A 5,934-nucleotide genomic window follows, 5' to 3' on the forward strand; every position below is an offset into this window, starting at 1 on the left:
TGTTCACTTTATGACTGCCACTTTACCAAAATATCCCCAGGATGCTGTCTGAACACCAGAAAAGTGGTTTTTCAGCTTATATGGGGGAGCCAAATAGAGACCCATTTTCATTTCACAGTAGGAATATATACCCTACCTACCACGCTTTGCTTCCAGCTGGAAATGGACCAGGTGGCTGTGTATTCTCTCATGTTTGAAAGGGAGGAAGTTGCTGGCTTTGTTGCTTATGCCTTTAGGTCAGCTGGGCCAGGAAGTCAAAGTAGCGGGGCAAATGTATATTACACACTGAGTCCATATCTAGAAAGAGGGAGCAGCAAGAGACAGATGCTGACACCATATGAGCAATTCACAGCACAGAGCTCTGAATAGCACCTCACAATTTGGTTTTCTTCCAACAGAGCAGCACATTAAGTTAGGCTGTTAACCCAGATGAAAGGTTTCAGATTTATTTCATTGGCAGATGGAAATTAAGTTGCAGAAACTCAATCAACACAGACTAGAGAATAGTTAATTTCATTTATTTTTAATTACCCGAGTAATCCATGAATATATTGTCACTATAAAAATGGAAACAATATAGATAAAGTTGAAGTCCCTCTTGACCACTCACCACTCTCCTCAGTTGCTCTCTCCAGGATTACTACTGCCATCAATTTGAAGTGTCATCAGACAAATGCCTGTGTGTACACACAAGCTCACACACATACACACTCACATGAGCACACTCATAAACACACAGAAATGTTTTTAAAAAGTTATTTAATCCTAGCTTTTCCGAGTCCCCAAGATGCTCTAGTCCAATGTGAGATATAAGATCAATGTGGGGGACATCAGTGGTTATCATCCATGGACCATGTCTAGGGCACAGAAGGATTTTGAAAAGAATATTAGTTGGTGAGTGATGGTTTTCAGCGAAAGTTGTTGGACCTCATATCTGTGGAGAGAGAGAGAATTGACATGACTTTGTTCACTCAAACCAAGGGAAGTGCTTCAATGGGGCCACAGAGAGTTTGATATGTGTCCCTGATATGATTGTAACATGGAGTCATTTGCTTTTGCAGTTATTTTCTTATAAAATCCTTTTCCCACTCTCAAGGTTACTGTTCTTCTAAAGCTATCGTGAAGTTTTAGTTGTTTAGGCGTTTGATTTGTCTAGAACTTTGTTTTCAGGGTATAAGAGAGTGGACTAACTTTACTTTTTCTCTATTTTGATTAATTGGATTTGGATACCGAATTATTTCAATGCCATTCATTACGTGCTGGCTTGGAAGTCCACTCGCAGCACACATTAAAGCTGCTATTGTTCACGGACTGCTTTCTGAGTTGTATTCTGTAGCATTGGCTACTTGTCTACTCTCCCTGGGCGTATTTCTTAGAATCCAATAGTGCTTTCATGAAGCTGAGAGCCTGACCCCAAGAATGGTACCCACAGGTCACTGTAGTGAGGCCGGACGGGGTGCAGCAGGTATCTGACTCAACCCCCATCAGTAGGGCAGGCCCTTTTGAATGCCCTTTTCCTGACCCTTCTGCTCAGAATTCTCAGCATCTCTGGAAAACATTTTGCCTTTGCTCCAGAGACACTTTGACTAACAACTGACACTTTCTACTTCTTCTTCAACATCCCAAGGGAATGCCTAATGGAGCTTCTGTGAAGTGACACACTGCACGCACTCCTCAATCCCCTACCTTCAACCCTGGGTGCCACATGGTTGCTCCTTCCGAGACTGCCTCCTTACTCCCTGAATATCTTCTGGAGGGCTCAGTGACTCTGTTTCTTTGTCCAGCCCTGTCTTCCTTGAATCAGGCATGGGGTGATGACTCTTGGAGGAATGGACACAGAGATCCTTCTGAGATGCTTGCCCACTGTCCAGCAGACACCCCTCACCATCCAGACATGCCTAGAACTCTCACATATCCACAGCTGCAGCTCTCACAGCTGAGACATCTGCTTTCTGCCCACAGAGTTTACAGGATGAAACCATGGCTTACTCATCTCTACAGTAGGGTGATGTGTTCTTTACAAGGCTTTCATGCGAATTAATGAGAGCTTATTTGGCAACCCACTCCAGTGTTCTTGCCTGGAGAATCCCAGGGACGGGGGAGCCTGGTGGGCTTCCGTCTACGGGGTCACACAGAGTCGGACACGACTGAAGTGACTTAGCAGCAGCATTGTAAGGAGTCAATAGACACCTCTTATCTTTCCTCCCCTCTTCCCCACCCAGATGAAGCACCAGCTCTTCTCTGAAACTTTATCCACTGTGTCACTGTGCTAATCCACAATGATATCTCCATATGGACTTCTATCAGTGTCTGACCTTTTATTATTTTCTTTAGCGAAAGACTTTTTTCAGACAATAATTTAATTCATAGTATCATGGACTCTGACTTAGCTATACTGATCATCTCAGAAATGTCTATGGAAACTGAGTTAGGAACACTCCAGAGGGCTGGCCCTACATGTATTTCACAGCTTCAATTAATTATAACCATCAAAGTAAATGGGATTTATAAACTGCTTCATAACACACCTATGGCAACGTGATCGGAGGGGAACTTGGACGTGCCATTATAAAACTAACATGTCAGAAAATGCACAATTAAACAATGCCTTTGCTCTTATAAAAAAAGACACAGAAACATGATTTGGTGACATTTTCACACTTGGTAAAATTAACTTTCAGTCAAAAGAACAGTAGAGTTGTTAGCTTTATTTTCTGAAAAAAAATTGTAATTTCAAGTTGGATATGTAATTTTGTTGGCCATTAAGTGTGAGGCTACTTGAAGTAAAGTCATGCAGACAATAGGACATTGTATAGGAAAGGAAATGGAAAGTGGAATAATTGCATCAGAAACCAGGTGAATTGGTGTGTTAGGGTTCTCTGCATTGATTCCAGAGAACTCACAGGAGAGATAGATAGGAAAGCAGATGATAGATAGATAGAGATAAAATGTAAAGAGAGTTATTACACAGAATCAGCTCATGCACTCATGGAGACTGACAAGTCCCAAGACCTACGGAGTGATTCAGCAGGATGGAGACTCACAAGAGTATATGGAGCATTTCTGACGGCAAGCAAAGGTCAAGGTCCCAGCTTGAATGCAGTCAGGCAGAAGAAATTGTCTCTTACTCGGGACAGTCAGCCCTTTTGGTCTATTCAGACCTTCAACTGATTGATCAAGACCCACCCCCATCAGAGAGGAAATCTGCTTTACATCATCAACTGATTTTAAATATTAATTTCATGAAAAACACTCTCAAAGAAATACCCATATTAATGTTTAACCAAATATCTGAGCACCTCTGGCTCAGTCAAGTTGACACAAAATTAACCATCATACCTGGCCAATATGTGTTAACATTTCCTGCACTGAGACTTCTGTATCCACACCTGTGTGTGTCTATATGTGTGTGTATAGTATTTAAGAAATGTGTTCTTCTGACTTGTTTTTAAAGCTCCCTTGTTGGATTCTTGAAATTCCACCATAGATTATTTTTTTAGTTGAGGTCAAATTCAGATAACATAAAATTAACTATTTTAAAGTATACAATTCAGTGACATTTAGGACATTCCCAGTGTCCTACAACAATGACCTCTATCTAGTTTCAAAACATATTTGTCACCCCAAAGGGAAACTCTATGCCCATTAAGTAGTCATACCCATGTTCAATTTGCCAGCACATGTACTAAAATTGGAACAATACAGAGATTAGCATGGCCCCTGCACAAAGATGACATGCAAACTCCTGAAACATTCTATATTTTTATTGTCATACTAAGTGAAATAAGTCAGAAAGACAAATACCATATGATATCACTTATGTGTGGAATCTGTTAGTAAAATACGACACAAATGAGCCTATCTATGAAACAGATATAGACTCCCAGACATAGAGAACAGACTTGTAGTTGCCAAGGGGGTGGGGGATGGCGGAGGGATGAAGTGAGAAGTTGGGGCTAGCAGATGTAAACTATTATAGACAGACTGGATAAGCAACAAAGTACTACTGTATAACACAGGGAACTCTGTTCAACATCCTGAGATAAACCATAATGGAAAAGTATATAAAGAATATAAAAATGTATGTATGTGTAAAAAGTAGTAAATCTCTGATATTCACAAACTTAAAAAATGTCGGTGTTCCCCATCCTCCCTTTACCTGGCTCCTGGTAGTCATTAATACACTTTCTGTGGCTATGGATCTGTCTGTTCTGGATGCTTCATATAAATGGAATCATATAATATGCTGCCCTTTATGTCTGTCATCTTTCTCTTATCATAACGTTTTCAGGCTCATTCTTTGTAGCAGGCATGTATCAGTGCATCATTGCATTTTATGATTCAATATCCCATTCTATGTATGCACCACATTTTGTTTATTTGTTCATCCACTGAAGGGCATTTGGCTGATGGGCCTTTTGACTATTGTGAATAATGCTTCTATAAGTAATAGTAGCATTACTGTGCACATTACTGTACACCCTTTTCAAGGGTGTACAAATAATAGTTTAAAAATCCTACTTTCAGTCCTTCTTGGAATTTCCAAAGATTGAATTGCTGGGTTATATAGAATTACCATATAACCCAGCAATTCAGTCTTTGGAAATTCCAAGAAGGACTGGGGTCAGGAAGCAACAGTCAGAATTGTACATGGAACAACAGACTGGTTCCAAATAGGAAAAGGAGTACGTCAGGACTGTATATTGTCACCCTGCTTATTTAACTTATATGCAGAGTACATCATGAGGAACGCTGGGCTGGAAGAAGCACAAGCTGGAATCAAGATTGCAGGGAGAAATATCAATAACCTCAGATATGCAGATGACACCACCCTTATGGCAGAAAGTGAAGAGGAACTCAAAAGCCTCTTGATGAAAGTGAAAGAGGAGAGTGAAAAGGTTGGATTGAAGCTCAACATTCAGAAAACAAAGATCATGGCATCTGGTCCCATCACTTCATGGGAAATAGATGGAAAAACAGTGGAAACAGTGTCAGACTTTATTTTTTGGGGGCTCCAAAAATCACTGCAGATGCTGATTGCAGCCATGAAATTAAAAGATGCTTACTCCTTGGAAGGAAAGTTATGACCAACCTTGATAGTATATTAAAAAGCAGAGACATTACTTTGCCAACAAAGGTCTGTCTAGTCAAGGCTATGGTTTTTCCCGTGGTCATGTATGGATGTGAGAGTTGGACTGTGAAGAAAGCTGATCGCCGAAGAATTGATGCTTTTGAACTGTGGTGTTGGAGAAGACTCTTGAGAGTCCCTTGGACTGCAGGGAGATCCAACCAGTCCATTCTAAAGGAGATCAATCCTGGGTGTTCATTGGAAGGACTGATGCTAAAGCTGAAACTGCAATACTTTGGCCACCTCATGCGACGAGTTGACTCACTGGAAAAGACTCTGATGCTAGGAAAGGTTGGGGGCGGGAGGAGAAGGGGACGACGGAGAATGAGATGGCTGGATGGCATCACCGACTCTGTGGACATGAGTTTGAGTGAACTCGGGGAGTTGGTGATGGACAGGGAGGCCTGGTGTGCTGTGATTCTTGGGATCGTGGAGAGTCGGACACGACTGAGTGACTGAACTGAACTGAACTGAACTGATGGTAATTCTATATTTAACTTTGAAAAATTGTTTTCCCCATCATAAGAAATCAGGATGACATTTCACACACACACACACACTGAGAGGTTGCAATCTGCCATTCTAAATATTTGTGATGATGACAAGTCCATCTGATATTGTAAGTACGGCAGAGGCCTCATTTAAAGGTAAAATGATAAAGCTAATCTATTCCACTGATCCTTTTCTTTTCTCTCCCCATCATTTGTGATACCAAACTCAAACGTTCCTTGGTAGAGGCCATGTTCTGACTTTTCCTGTTGCCTCAAGTTCAGCCAACAATGGACTTGGTGCCCTTCGTCACTTCG

General features: G+C 41.2%; 1 non-coding gene across 1 annotated transcript; it reads left to right on the top strand.

Moving 5' to 3' along the window:
- Positions 1–3,661: 3,661 nt before the first annotated feature.
- Positions 3,662–3,765, top strand: LOC129550840 (U6 spliceosomal RNA). The gene has a single exon (XR_008684962.2). It is a non-coding gene; the product is annotated as a U6 spliceosomal RNA (small nuclear RNA).
- The last annotated feature ends 2,169 nt before the right edge of the window (positions 3,766–5,934 follow it).

The sequence above is a fragment of the Moschus berezovskii genome, chromosome 21 (genome assembly GCF_049115385.1).
Source record: "Moschus berezovskii isolate FMDL1 chromosome 21, NW_MosBer_1.0, whole genome shotgun sequence".
NCBI lineage: Eukaryota > Metazoa > Chordata > Mammalia > Artiodactyla > Moschidae > Moschus > Moschus berezovskii.